Source organism: Pinus tabuliformis, chromosome 9 (genome assembly GCF_031772625.1).
Source record: "Pinus tabuliformis cultivar Carrire ecotype Pingquan chromosome 9, CPIR1, whole genome shotgun sequence".
In the NCBI taxonomy this organism is placed as follows: Eukaryota; Viridiplantae; Streptophyta; class Pinopsida; order Pinales; family Pinaceae; genus Pinus; species Pinus tabuliformis.
Window position 1 is genome coordinate 579669011 of NC_142307.1, and position 16490 is coordinate 579685500.

Sequence of the window (16490 nt, forward strand, 5' to 3'; positions counted from 1 at the left end):
ATGCCCCTTAGCTTAATTGACATCTTGTGTGTTTCTGTCACAAGTTCTTCCTGATGTAGAACCATCTCATATGAGAGAACATTTGTGGGACGATCTCTGTAGTTATCGCTGCAAAGGATCACAACAAATTGGGCATTTGATAATTATTTACAACCTCTGGGCATCGTAGTAAATCTACACCCACTTTAGAAAGATGAGTACATGTCATTTGGCATTCAAATGCACAACTGACCTTCAATATTTCTTGTAAACTGGCACCTGGGCACATATGTTTTGAAAATTATCCTTCACGGTCCATATATTAACACGATTCTTGCAACGCTTACTATGAAATTTGGATACGAAACCCGGTAACATATGTTCTTTGTTTAAAACCCCACTTTGATATTCGCTGAAGGTGATCTGCGTGTTTGTTTGGAAATCGACGCTCTGACACTTATGGCATCAAACACTCGAACTCATACCTTGCCATTTGTACCATTCCTTAGGTTGGCATACAATTGGACTTCTGTGTTATGGTTTCAATGGATTTCTCTAACCTGGATAATTCGGCGCCACCTAATGAAAACTAAGACTTTTAGTTCTGTTTGAGCATTAAACACCTGGCCCTCAACGTTCTCCCATGACGGTGAAGAACCCAAGCCAAATCTTAATTATTACAATGGAAGTTGAGTTGTCTGACAACCTTCAATAAATATAAGCTTCCGCTAAAAGGATCCCCAGAATTCCAGATAAATCAAAGCACGAAATCGTTTTAAAGTGTTCCGAAATCCACGCGATGAGATCGTGCTCACTAACTATTCCGAGATTAAAAATGGTATGTGGACAGTGTACGATTAAGTGTAATCAAGATGACAATAAAATCACTGGCACATCCTTTTATATAAATTTCACAACTTTACGTTTTAAAAACGCAACGTGGACAGTTTGTATTGAACTACATGGGCGGTGTTTGTAGATTTTGATTAGCATGCAACAAACTGTGTAACAGCAGTTTTGATCTCCTCTAAGATCTAGAGCCGAGCTGAAAAATGTACTTCGAACCGTTATTTAAATTGACTTTTAACTGGATTAATTAACCTTGAACATATTTCGGATCGCATTGATTAATAAATCTTGAACATATTGTGGATCGGTTGTATCTGTTGAACCTTGAGCAGTCTGTGTAAGAATGGGATACAAAATTCAATGAGATATTGGGTCCTCGTGTCAGGCGATTTGCATATTGTTATCTGCTCTATGACAGACACAGTTTCAAGATTTAAGTCAAGGGTTGCGTTTTGGGGAAAGGTTGTTAACTTGGTGTTTAATGCCATCGTTAAAGCCGACGATATATAGATTTGTTGGTTGCAGCAGGCCTGCAGCAAAAGATCTTTCTCTTGATAAGATTCGTCGCATATTTCAAGAGGTGCTAGTAAAAAAATAATTTTCCAGTAGCAACGTATGGATGTAGATAATGTGCTTGCTGATGGCCGCCTTTCATTTGTGGCAACAAATTTACAGTTGACTTGACATTTGCTGCACTTGCTGGTCCTATACTATGCCTAGTGGGATATGGCACCTATCTAGTACCAACAGAAGAACTTCCATCGGAGGTGGCTGAAGTTAACTTTTTTTAAAAAAAGACACTAATAGGGAAGCACATATTGAGGATGTACGAAAATGAAAAATACAGGAAAGTGACTTCAAAGGTGCTAGTGAGCTGATTCAGTGCATTTACACCTCGACTTTTATATTCGTGTGTATTATTGGCAACCAATATGGATTTTAAGTAAACATCATATAATTTTTTTTCTTCTTAGGATTTGCATCTTTTAAGCAATTTGCTTTCTCTTCATACAGCAGTACTTTGATAAAGGACCAAGATCTATTAAACTTCGTATTTTGTTTTCTGAATGTTGCTATCTCTGTTGTTATTTGAGCAAGTTCAAGTTGCCTAAACCTATAATACGGTCTTGGCATAGTCATGGAACATTCAACCTTGATCGTTGTGCCTTTTAATTAAACACATTTTTCCCAAACTGTAAATATCGAGAACCAACTAATAAGGCAACTGTTCAGTTGCGAGTAATGAGATTGACAGAATATAAAACTGTATACTAGAGTTCTATTCTTGTTGCGGTCTGCCTCATCTGAATGGCATTTTCTAAAATATACCAGGTAATATGTAAGTCTCGGTGAAACTTAAATAAATACCTCAAAGTGGGATCGAAAGCTAAAAGAAATCCATCTTATATAATGCAGCCCAACCTTGAAGTGTATTTCTCAAAATGACTTCACAAAATTGAGAACTACAGTAAGTGAGTATGTAAATCCTCATGTATTTCAGCTTTTATGATTATCTCTAAAATCTAGCTTTTAATCATGGCATTGGGACAATATCATTGGTATGGAGGTCACTTCAACTATGTCTTTCGTGCTCTTTTTAATGATAAAAATAAATCTTTGCTTTTAAAAGTTGTGATAGAAGTTAAAACTCCAGTTTCCCTGTATATCAATCTAGTAATTGTGCAATTCCGTTTATGGATGGCATCATGTGTATGGGACTATTGGTATTTATCGTGTGCAGTCTCCAGTCTTCAGGGGTAAAATTTTATTTCAAAATAAAATTAGTGGATGTGTTTAAAACTTTAAACTATCTTTTAATTTTAATGGAGTCTTGTATAGATTTTGAAAGTGAAAGTAGAGAAGTATTCAAGACACTAGAGTCAATAGGCTTTATTTGTTGCCAGTAGATGTCGCATTTTGACATGTGCCAATGGACACTATTTTGAATTGGTTTTAACTTTTAAACTTAATGTGTCACAATTAATCTATTTTTATGGCTCTATATGTATTCATGTTGGCTAAATATATGGAATTTTGGAGTCCTTTTGATCATGATCATATTGATTAGCACAAGGTGAAATCACATGTTACCTCCTGCATGTCATATAAAATAGTGGCACAGATAAATAACGTTTACATCACCTCAGCAAGGAGAATAATAAGTGTGAGTCTTCTCTTAATACCCGTGGTGGTTCATAAACTACAGATGTATATAACTACCTTCCAACTGATAAGGAGTAACGGACTGTGTAGTACATACCAAGCGAAGACACCTTGTGGATGATAATTCAAGTTTAGGTTTGTCCTTGGGCAAAACAAAAAAAAAAATTAAATAAATAAAATAAATAAATAATGTATTATATGTGACACTCTTCTTGTATTTGTGTGTTTTGAAGAAACTGTTAAAAAAAAAAAAAAATCAATCTCTTGTATACTTCTTAATACTAGTTTCAAGCAGCGAAGCATAGTTTCTTTTGACTACCGAAGATAGTTGTGAACGCATATCACATAAACAAATTGTAAATAATAATTGAAGTTTAAATGTGTCCCTTGATGCAAAAATATTCATGCATTTTATGTGACGCTCTTCTAGTATGTATTTGTAATTTCTGAAAGCTTTGACAAATATTCTAATATTCGATGTAGAATGAGATATTATGTCAATTTATTGCGATCATGGTTTTCCATTTTGTTTGGCTTACGCAAAACATTAATAGATTAAGTAAATAGTATTTTTGGGCATTGCTATGGAGAAAAACTTGTGTGTGGACAGGCAAGCGCTCTCTCTAGATTGCCTCGAACTCAAGGCGGAGTGAGGGAAAAGCACTGCAAAAATATAAAAGCTTCAAGTAGATAATCAATTAAAGCATGCAAAGAACAAGAAAGTGACTAGTGGTGTACCTTTTTACCGATGGTTGTCCTTTGCTGACACGGCTGAAACATATCATATCTGCAATCAAGTTTGTATCTCGCGGGAACATCTTACTCTGTTTTAGTGATGGCGGAGCAGGTTTTCTTTTGTTCTATTTTATTTTTCTTGAAAACGATGCCGAGATTAGTAAGAAATATTATTATTTGAGAAAGTATAATCGCCCTCTAAAATCCTGGAGTATAGAGAACGCAAACCCTGCAGTAGAAGATGGTAGAATCATGTTCAAAATATAGTTTGCGTTTTTTTTTTTTTTGGAGGAATGTTATATTATTTACAGTTTTTCAACATATCTATTGAAGTAACATTTAGCCGTAATTAATAATGTGACATTTAGTTTGAAAGCGTAGTCTGATTCATGTAAAATTTTGCTCCAGTGTGAATATTTGCACTATGGACATAGTTTCCACGGAATGAGTTATTCATAAGTGTACAATGTGTACAATGATTTGTGATTTGTATAAAGCATTTTTCTCATGGTTTTTTGAAATAGTATTAGTAGTGAAATTTTTATTTTTTTAAGTTCACAACTGAAGGGTTGTGTACTTTGATAATATGAGGTGTATGTGAAAATGTGGAGAATCATTTTGGCAAATAAATTTGGTCAAATATTCAGACATCGGGATTTGTAAGAGTGAATCATCTAAGAAGGGATTCTCTCGGCATAATTTGGTACAAGAGCTTCAGATTATGATTGTTAAGTTTTGTTGCTCAGTTCATATTCAGGCCTCGGTATGCTCTAGAATTATATTATTACTGAGAAGAGATATCTTATTGCAAATTCCCCTTACTTTTATTGAAGTATTCACAAAATAATTTGGCCAAATATTCAGTAGATAGGGATCAATAAGTCATACGCCAGTAAATAAATTAAATTAAGCAACTATTCCACGCAGTTGACTAGACTGCTGTAAGAGTACCTTCTATCATCAGTAAGAATTGAACTTGAGACCTCTGTCCCATAAGTTCTCCACTTTAGAAAATTTAGGTGAAAGCATAAAAATGGCGAAATATACAACCAAGCAAAAGCTTGTTTTAAGGGTCTCATACATTGCTCGAGTGAGTTTTGATACTCAAGCAATACCTCTATATATTATCAATACCATATTTTAGCTTGAAAAGAGACTTTTCTTTTCAATCTTGAAATAGGATTGGAAATTCATTCGCAACCATTAAATAATAATAATAATAATAATAATAATAATAATAATAATAATAATAATAATATTTGTATGGTATTTTCTTATACGACAATATTATTGCAACATTTATGACAATGAACTTTGACAGATGCAATGATGAGCATAAAAATCACTTTTTGTTACATATTATCCCCGACATTGTCACTTATAGGGTCGTATAGATGTAGTTTGAAATGAACTACTATAATTGGAAGCTACAGGAGTACAGTGTGTGAATGACTTTACTTGGGTGAATGCATCATATATTAGTTTGTACCATGAGATGAATATTGATTGTGATTGTCCTGCTTTTTGTTTTATTGTTCCTAAATACATAAATAATTATGGGTTGCAATGAGCATAGATATAGTCCTTTAGTTATAACGGAATTCGTGGTATAGATACCTTGGGAAAATTATAACCTGCCCACCAAAAGGTTGGCAAGAGTTTCAGGAAGGGTTCCTAAGATTATGTGTTCTCGTTTCTCCTTTATGTTCTAAGGACTTCGGGACGAAGTCCATTGTTAAGAGGGGGTGTATGTAGTGCCCACTCTAGTTTCCTGACTCTAATATGACAATATCTTACATGCTTTAGCCTATGAGGAACTCAGGCTGAGGATCCAGAAACGTGACTCTATTATCAGTGAATGTGATGGTTATGTATGTTCTCTATAAATATTATGATTACGATATAATTAATGGTTATGTGTACTCTATTGATATCATGATGGTGATAGTAGTAAAGGATAGACATGTTTCTATTTATGTTATAAATGATGATATCTTTGATCTATATGTATGGTCCCATTAAGGTTATGATGATGCTAGCCATGATGGAGGTGTTCCCTATATTAGCTACTTACATTAGTTCTGGTGCACAATGAACAATGATGTGAATGACCAAGTGATGGTAATAATGCTATTATGACAATGACTAACACTGAAAAACCTGGTTACTGATTATTATTGAGTGTGGCAGGAAACTACCAGAGGCAGTCCCACATGATGAGTTGACGACACCTGGTTTGATGAAAATTCATATTATTTTTATCTTTGAAAGTCTAAGTCGATCTTGAAATCTGCCATATATGTTTATCTATATTATGATGATATGTTAATGGTTGTAGGCACAGATTAGTTGCTTGACCGAATGACTCACATATGGGTAATGGGGTTGTACAAGTGGATGGAACTACATGGGAGGGGTGGGACAGAGTCCCTGATCTCACCCACTAGCACTCCCGCCGTGACTTGGGTTGGAAGGGTTGAAACACCTTCGCCTTGAAGATCACGATGCCATGAGGGCAGGTCCCAAAGTTGGGTCGCTCATGAGGAATTTACCGGAGGGCGCGCATCAAGGCGGATTCCTTGATCCCCGACACCATTAGTCTCACTATAGTAGGAAACATAAGAGATGATAGTAGTCTATGACGTTGCACTATACTTTCCCCTTTTTCCTAATTAAACCACGTAATCTTCCTAGTACTCTCCAACATGGGAAGGGTAGAGTTTTTAAGGTACTCTATTTTAATTCTTCCTATGATCCTCCTTATTCCAAGTTTTATTTTTGATTTAATTACATTGGTTTCTAATCATCATTTACCCTTGATGTAAATTTACCTAGTTTTCATTCCTTGCTTATATTTATTTATTATTATTTATTTTTAAAGATTCCAAGGGTGCCAAGTTTGGTTGTGCCCTTCAAGAACTTCCCTATAAGTTCCAAGGGTGCCACAGCTAATAGTTTATTTGTGATGTCAAGGGTGCCAGTTTGGTTGTGCCCTTCAAGAACTTCCCTAGAAGTTCCAAGGGTGCCACACCTAATAGTTTATTTGTGATGCCAAGGGTGCCAAGTTGGTCGTGCCCTTCAAGAAATTCACCTGAAGTTCCAAGGGTGCCACACCACTTTCCCTTCAAGCATCCAGTGACTACGAGGGGAAAGTATAGTGCAACATCATAGAATACTATCATCTCTTATGTTGCCTGCTATAGTGAGACTAATGGTGTCGGGGATCAAGGAATCCGCCTTGATGCGCGCCCCCCGGTAAAGTCCTCATGAGCGACCCAACTTTGGGACCTGCCCTCATGGCATCGTGATCTTCAAGGCGAAGGTGTTTCAACCCTTCCAACCCAAGTCACGGCGGGAGTGCTAGTGGGTGAGATCAGGGAATCTGTTCCACCCCTCCCATGTAGTTCCATCCACTTGTACAACCCCATTACCCATATGTGAGTCATTCGGTCAAGAAACTAATCTATGCCTACAACCATTAACATATCATCAGAATATAGTTAAACATATATGGCAGATTTCAAGATCGACTTAGACTTTCAAAGATAAAAATAATATGAATTTTCATCAAACTAGGTGTCGTCAACTCGTCATGTGCGAGTGCCTCTGGTAGTTTCCTGCCACACTCAATAATAATCAGTAACCAGGTTTTTCAGTGTTAGTCATTGTCATAATAGCATTATTACCATCACTTGGTCATTCACATCATTGTTCATTGTGCACCAGAACTAATGTAAGTAGCTAATATAGGGGATACCTCCATCATGGCTAGCATCATAATAACCTTAATGGGACCATACATATAGATCAAAGTTATCATCATTTATAACATAAATAGAAACATGTCTATCCTTTACTACTATCACCATCATGATATCAATAGAGTACACATAACCATTAATTATATCGTAATCATAATATTTATAGAGAACATACATAACCATCACATTCACTGATAATAGAGTCACGTTTATGGATCCTCAGCCTAAGTTCCTCATAGGCTAAAGCATGTAAGATATTGTCATATTAGAGTCAGGAAACTAGAGTGGGCACTACAGCTTCCACTTATAAATAATTTCACCCCTCCCACTTATAAATAATTTCACCCCACTCTAGTTCGGCCTTCACGCTTTAGGGGGCATTTGTTACACAAAATTTTGTCACACTCCCTCTACTCCCCATCTACGACCATGGAGGACCTCTACAGTGTACCCGACATGCTTTGTCATCATGAAGAAACTCCCAGTATGTCCCTCTTCATGAGCAGAATAATTCCCCTTTGCATCATTTCCCAAGAATCTTCCTTCTATCCCAATTTACAATACTGACGATACTAACCAATTTTATCCTTGTGGCCTCTTTCCCTCTAATCTCAAACCAAACCAAAATCACACTATTCTCCCTCAAACACACACTAGAAAGCTACAAGCTATAAATGACTTGTGGGTTATTTAAACTTGCTCCAAAAACTCCAACTAGCTTTTGCTTAGGAAAAAGAGAGGTTTTTATAGCTTGGATAGATGGGAGGTGGTTCCTCTCATCATGGGAGAATGTCTTATCTCTTGAGGTTGTTCCATCCTAATAGGGGAAAGGAGCCCAAACTGACTTCCTCGGCTCCATCCAACCCAACCATCTAACAGATTTCCGTTACGAAGCTTCTAGACATGGAAGCTTCGACTCCTTATTTAAAAAACATTCCAAAATAGGATCGGCACGAATGGAAAAGGGCATAGTCGATCCAATCAGTTCGAGGACTAGTTTTAACCTCTGTAAATCGGCTTAAAAATTCCATTTGTTGGGGCTATCCATGAAGTGCTACTAAGCAGAAGTGTGGGAAGCCGGATACGTCAGAGGAGACCAACAACGTCAAGGCACCGGTTGTAATCTCTTTTTGATTTATATTAATGAAACTATCGATTGATTTCCTACATGAAGTGTTGTTTTACATCTTTATGACTTAATGTTCCTTGACCTATTAAGTAGGCTGAATACAATATTGCATGCTATCACGTTTGTTATTGTTGTTGTTTGCTTGTTTCAAGTATTCGAGGGAAGGAAACAAAAGATAATTGGAGTGAGGAAGTAGGATCATCACCAATCAGAATAGCATTCTAAGAGGTAGGCCCTCTTAATTTATTCTAGCTTAAGGAGATTTTCCATAGATTGTTTGTTTGTGGCTAGACCCGCTCTCTCGGGCTAGAGGAATTGTTTTTGTCCGCACTGAGAATTTACCTACATCACAAGAGAAACGAGGGGCTTGGAGAAGGTGCATGAATTTTTTTTTATAGGTTTGAAGATCAAAGCATTGGAAATTATTGGGAGATTGAAAGTTCCATAATTTTCCACAAATTGAAAGTGTCGAAAACTGCTAGAGAATTGAATTGGTGAAAAAATGGAATTTCCAGCTTCTACCATCCTCACTCCTTGTAATTACTATGAATGGAATCCAATGATTTTTCTTAATATTAGGAACACAAGCTTGTACCTTACAATCATGGAAATTGAGATGGAACCAATGTCAGAGGATGAGAAGTTCAATTGGCTTAAAAGATCTGGCATGCCTTATTAAAGGTTTTTTCTATCTATGTGTCGTGGCATTCTTTATTAGATCATAGATATTGAATTGCGACATGAAATCTAAAATATGTAAAATGGATTATATGGTGATGGAGATGATCTAGAAGAACATCAATTGGAGAGAGAGAACTCGATCTTTCATAGTAGCCCTGAAACCGGTGAAGACATCTTAATAACAACATGGACAAATATCCTCAAGATAATATTGCATGTGAAGACTCTACTTCTTATTTTGTTGATGAAGTTGTTGTAGATTATAATTTTATCTTGTCCAATAATGAAGATGTCACACATGAGGAAATCTCTTCCTATGCTAGTGACGAAGACTTTACTACATATGGAAACACTTATTTCAAAAACATAGAAGAGGACTTTGATTCCTCTAATATTGATGATGTTGATGATGTAGATATGATGAGATCTCAATTTGATGATGCCCCACATGCATTCTCAACCACATATCCATGCATGCACATGCATGCATCCATGAAAGAATCCCTAAATCCATGCATGCATCCCTAGAGACAGGCATGCCCATGCATGCATATATAATACATGCATCTAATTGTTAAACACATTCTTAAATTGTAGGGAATTCATATTAGCATGCAATCATGGATAAGGAGAATCAGTCCTTGATCCAAACACGGTATTTGATACCTCTACTTCCGAAAACATAGCTTGTTCCTCCAGATCTATTTGCAAAGAAGGAGTCCACCTCCAGCTATGTACTTAGTTGGGGATTTGGCCCCATTTGTTCATCAAGAAAGAAGTAGGTTTTCATTGGTTTATGATCAAAATTGGCTGAGTAAAAAGGAGCAGACAATACCTCCATTTAGTCCATTTGGTTGTAGCATTTCCTTTTCGATATTGGTATCATTTTCCATTGTTCGACTGTCATATGGTGTGAGAATAAGAGTACAATAAATTTTTGTAGAGATCTAGTGTAGTGGCAGCAGACCAAACATATCGAGATCAACATGCACTATAATAGAGGATTGATTCATGATGGGATTATCAACCTACAATATTGTCCCAATTCTAAGCAGACTGTCACCATCTTCACTAAGACTTTCACTTAGCAAATGTTTCACTTTATGCAGGATCATTCTTAGGGTGAAGGAGACAATTGTCTAGTAGTTTTCTTTTCATTAAGTTTTGCATTGTATTTTGATAGCGGATTTTGTTCGCACTTGATTTTCCCTCTTTCCTCTTTCATGCATTATACATGTGTACCTAAAATGGCCTTATTGTCGGGACTCATCCATCTTGCATCATACTCACCTAAGCTATGTTGAAGGGGGGATGGTTGTGTACATGCACATTAACAAAACATAAAGCACACTTAGCATTAGTTAGATTTAGTACTTTCATGTGGTGTACATGCACGTTAACACAACATAAAGCACATTTGGCTTTAGTTAGCTTTAGTGCTTTCCTGTAGTTAAGCTTAACTTAGCTGCTTTATGTATTGATTGTTTCATTGCTATTGAATATTCAAAATTCATTCTCTTTTCCGATTTTTCTCAATTCTTGCAAGTTTATGCAATTATTCTCCAGCTAGGTTCTTATCTTTTCATACTCTAATAATTTAATAGATGTGTTGGCCTTGTTAGATGATAGGGATGATTATGATTTATTTCCTTTAACTTTGCCTTGAAGACCATTTCATTAACCTATTTCCATGTAAGGTGTCTTAGTTTCATATTGCCTCATAATGACACATGTATTCCAATAGTTTCCACATGGTGCTCTTGTTGGAAACATTGGGCTCTCTAAGTAAGTGCACTCTTCCTTGTTCATCCCATCTAGAGATATTTTTTAAAGCAAGTCATGGAGGTGTGCTTTGATCCACTTATGTGCACAAATTTCACGACAGTGCGCTTTGATCCACTTATGTGCACAAATTTCACGATAGTGCGCTTTGATCCACTTATGTGCACAAATTTCACAATAGTCTCTCTAGATTCATCCACACATTCAACCATTACTTCAAAGTGTCCCCGTGGCTCGAGGCTAGGCCCTATGGGAATTCAACGTTGTAGAATAGTGAAAAAATTCTCTCTCTTCACCATTGAATCTCACCCCTTTAAACATTATTAGTCATAATTTTGAAATAAAATAGTTGAAACCATTATGTAATATTTTACCATATAATTTAGCTGTGAAAAATCTAATTGTTTATATAAGAAAATAAGAAAATAAATTATTATGTAATATTTTACCATATAATTTAACTTTGACAAATCTTACTATCTATATAAAAAAGTAAATAAATTAATTTAGCGACAAATCTAACTGTTTATATAAAAAAGTAAATAAATAAATTATTATGTAACATTTTACCATATAATTATGTTGTAAGGCATTTCCCTCTGAAAATAACTTTCCTGGCTGCCTTTTTGTCATAATCTGTGCCATTGGATATTTTGATAGATGATTGAGTTATTACTGTCCATTGATTTGAATTTGAATATTGGGGAACTGTTACTACTCGATTTCCCAACTGCACAAATGAGTCTGGCTTGTGATTCAACGTGTTTATTTTTCCTAGCCAAATAGTTAATCCGTTGCAAGAAACACTCCAGATATTTAATCCGTTGCAAGAAACACTCCAGATAGTTAATACCAAGGCCTTCAGTTACTAGAGATCACAGATTTTTTCTGGCAATTTTTTCATGTGTGCACTGCGTAAGAGGAAGGGACCACTGATGGTCCACAACAAGGCATATTACTAGGTAATGGGATGAGTCCTGCAAATGGGCGACAAAGAGAGCACAAGCACCTGCAGAGACATAAGCAAGGGTGCCCTCGTGGGAAAGGTAGGAGCATAGCCAGTAGTAGCATCATGGACAAATGAAGCATATAACATAGAGGAATTTACCCTAAACTAGGTTCACACAGATCACTAGCACCTATTGATGCTGATATTGGTCCATCAAATCACAGTATAGAAAATCCTACCCGTCCCACTAAACACTTCAAATATGCTAATCTGAGCACCTCTATTACATAGAGCGACTCGTTCCTCACAACTCACAAAGCTAGCAGCTAGGGCAGAGCCAACACAGGCTAAGGCAGGAGAAGCAACCGTATTTTTTGTATATTAATACAATATACGAAATAATGGTAGAGGAAGCGGTTCTTATTTGTCAATTTTGAAAAGTGATATGCAATAGCTATTAACTAACTAGAAAATGAACCCAGAATTTTATTGAATAACGTAAGAAAGGAATGGATATGAATGGATGATTGAGCACTTACAGATGATAGCGGTGAGAAATCATCGATTACTTTCTCTATCCAATGCCAAAGACAACACGACAACCTTGAATCCTTAACAAGATCTCTCCCCATATCCCTAAGTTGGTTATGCATATGTATGTTATTTAGACTGTCCACTTCTACAAGACTCTTATCCTCTAGATTTTGAAACCCCCGCCTTCCTTTCCAGCCTGATCCATCCCATATTCTAATGGTTGTATCTCTATTTTGTCTAATGAAAAAACATGCTTGCTGCAACAACATTGTATCCTCAAAATGTTTGAGCATCTCATCTAAACCTGTTGGATATTTTGCAACATACAAGTCTCGCTTTCTTCACCATTTTGTGTTATAGACATTTTTGTGCCTTACAACATTGAGCATGAAATGTCCATAATCTAAGGGATCCAAAGTCCCTAAACATGTTGTTCCTACCCCTAGAGGAACAAGGCTAACAAACCACAACAATTCACATAAGTTCTCCACCAGAAACTGCTCAAAAACAAGTCAATTCAGGATCAATTCAGTGGCTCCACTAGCTGTCTGCGCTGAATGTAAAAGCCAACACTAGCTACCTGCACTGCAATGCAGGTAGAAGCACTACCAAGGTGCGTTGAGTGAGAATTGACAAATGGAAAGTTCATTCCAAGAGGTGTCAAGACCCAGGAAGCTTCCAGAATCTTCCTCAATGACACTTGCCTCAGTGAATTCGACTGGTGATGAGTAAGAGGTTCCTAATCTCCAAGTGGAAGAAAGAACCTCCAAGTGGAATCAAGAACTGACAGAGGGAGAGGACACTAGTTAGATCTCAAGCTGACTCATCCTCTCTCCAAACATCTATATATGGATCTCTCCTCCATGAGATCTGAAGGCTGGAATTTTGTTATTGCAAAGAATTGTTGTTGGTTTGAGATTAGAATCATTGGGTGCTTAATGCTTTGAAGGGGGTGAAGATAGGAATTCCATTTGCTGGGAAGGAGATGCTGGATTGGAACCCTCTGGGTTATATCTCTTCATGAACCTTGTTATTCATCAATAAAGCTATCTTGGTTTCTCCTATATACTGATGTATTTTTGATGTATGATTGCATTAGTATGTTTAGTTTATTTCTAATCCTAAACTAGTTATGAATATGAATCCATGTCTTGTGTAGCGTTCTCTTCTTGTGATCTTGTAGAAACCTGTTGAAGCTGGGCGTGCGAGAAGGCAAGTAGCTGGGAACTCTCAAAGAGAAGGGAAACTAGATCGAGGGACAAACGGAAGACACCGGTTAGTCCATCCACCTCTCTTCATTCTTAATTCATAAAGGAAGAATACTAGAATAGCTGTCTCTGTTTTTTGCTAAGGCACTGTCACACCTTAGGTGGATAGGATCGTCCTGCATAGGCATTTTTCCCCACAACAAATTGGCGACTCCGCTGGGGAGATCTGTTTAGTCATTTTATTTGTGTTTCTATCATTGTTTGTTTCATAGACTCGACAACAACAATCGAACTGCATCTGCTATTCCCGGATGCAAAGTAGACAGTTGCTGCTTTGATCCAATCACTGGACTTGTCTATAATCTGAACAATGGACTCACAAATGATTTGATGATCCTTTGTGATAGATCTTAGTACCCCCTCAAAGCATCCCTTTGATTGCACCTTGCTTGTTGCTTTGATTTGGCCTGAAACTGTAGATTAAATAGCAATCTGTGACCCAGAACCAGTGAGAAACTCTCGTTTCTCCTTCAGCGCGACCCCTGTGAAGAGGTTCTGCATTTCAACGCAGGTCCCGTGAAGGCTACCTGCGCTGAATGTCAAAATCCCTGTGTTGAGGTTGCGCTGATCCAGTTAGGCCTTGTGCAGCTGGGGTTCTCTGCTCTGTTTTGCCTTGTTTCGATCTCTGATTTTTGCAACCTGTAACCAGCATAGGTACCAGTCTAATAACTCTTTTTCTCTGCTTAAATTCCGCCTCCTTTTGTACAAAAGGACTGTGAGTGTTTTTATGTGTTTTTCGCGTCATTTACAGTTTTCCTTTGCAAGAGTGAAATAGTCATCCTGTAGCCTTTGATTCAGATCTGTTGATTGTGATCTTAGGAGAGAGTTCATTGGTTGTTTACAGTTGATTATACATTTACTTTCGCTTTTGGTTTGAGTTTGTCTCTTTTAAGTGTCGAAACAAGTATTCATTTCGAAAATCGTTAAGTGTTGTAATCTCTTCTACCCTCTCTGATTTCGAAAAAGTAAACTTGTTTGTATTTGTCATTTAAAAGCGAATTCAAAATTGTACAAAAAGCTTTCTTTGTAGGCATCAATACTAAGAAAGCGCAAAACAAACACCTACATTGTTCATTTGCATTTTGATAGTTTGCATGTCTGATTTAGGAAAAGTGCATTAGAGTGTGCTGATTGCTCTTTGAGAAAATATGGTGTCTTTCTTTTCCCTTAGTAGCTAGGATTTTCAAAGTTGAAAAGATATAAAGCTTGCTTATCATCTTTAGACTGCATTTAGGAATTGTATCATACATCTCGTGGTGAACCTCAAAAGGCAAACTTCTCAAAATATCAACCTAAAATAAATTGAATGAACTTAACAACGCTTTGCAACATAACGCACAACATAGAGGTCTAGGCTAGAGACATCTTCCGGCGTCGTAAAGCCTGGTGACTGTCGATCTCGTTGATGGTGGGTGATTCCTCCTGAGGGACGATAGCGCCAGTACGGATTGTGCTCCCACGTACCGTCGCGTATATATTGGGAGACCCCTATAGGCATAAAACCTCTATCCATAGGAAGCCGTGTCGGCCGCCCTACTGATCGCAATGCACTGAACACAGCATTCAGGAAGATTGACCGCCCGTACCCTAAAAAGTATCCTACGGTTTTGCGAAAAGTTTGGCACACCCTCTGCCTAGAACTCCAGAGCAGTTTCTTTTGGCCTTTTTCAGACTCTATAACAGAAAAAGTCCATCCGAGAATTTGTCACTTCGGGCTCGTTAAAACATCGAAGGAGACTATAGTCATCTTTAGCTTTTCCTCGACTCTTTAAAATTGAAAAAGCAAATTGTGTCTAAGCGTCGTTAAAAATTTATTTTAAACGGAACAATCACCCTTTATTCCTGCGTTGATCTTTAGGTTGAAAAAATGGAGCCCATCAACCAAGGAATTCCCCTTGGTGGAAATCCTAGTCCCTTCTCCTCTTGGGGAGATGTTGGTGCGCCCCATATGGCCACATTGTCGCTTCCAGGACTGACAATTGGCCTACCGATCTGGCTCTTTTCCACCAATGTCGTTCAGAACGCCACTATTCCTGAACAGTCGAGTCAACAGTTAGACCAGACCAGAGTTGCTCACCAGCCTTCTACTTCATCTAATTCTTCCTCTCCTCCTTCCTCTTCGCTTGACGGAACTAGTAAAACAAAAAACCAAGTTCCTAAGGAGAAGAAGGAAAAGAAGAAGAAAGAGAAGAAGAAGAAGGAGCCAAAAGCGACTGGGGGCAAACAAGTGTCGTCTGACAAAAATCCACACACAGCACTGACTAGGCCTAAATCACCATGTGTCATATGCAAGGGAGACCACTTCCACAGAGATTGTCCCTGCATCCCTCGGATACTAAGGGACTGGTCTCCCTGTCTGCACAATTCGGTAGCGTCGACCTCTGATAGCCATGTTGACAGCTCACCGTCAACTAGTGAAAGTGAAGTCACAGGACAGAGAGGGAAAGCTAGATTTCCCTGCAAACTGTGTGAAGGCAACCATGCCATCCACCGTTGTCCCTTCTTAGATGAGGCTAAAAGAGTTCTGGAAGATCGCCCGATTTTACGAGCGCAACTTCCTCCTGGATATCAAAAACTCCTGCCAAGTCCTTCACTAGTTGAGAACCCGGCTGGCCCGCCCAGGTGGTCAGCCGAAGCACCTATCATTGAAGATGAACCAT

At 37.6% G+C, this 16490-nt stretch overlaps 1 pseudogene; it reads left to right on the forward strand.

The window, feature by feature from the left end:
- Nucleotides 1-1112: 1112 nt before the first annotated feature.
- Nucleotides 1113-1706, forward strand: LOC149149880 (uncharacterized; annotated as a pseudogene).
- The last annotated feature ends 14784 nt before the right edge of the window (nt 1707-16490 follow it).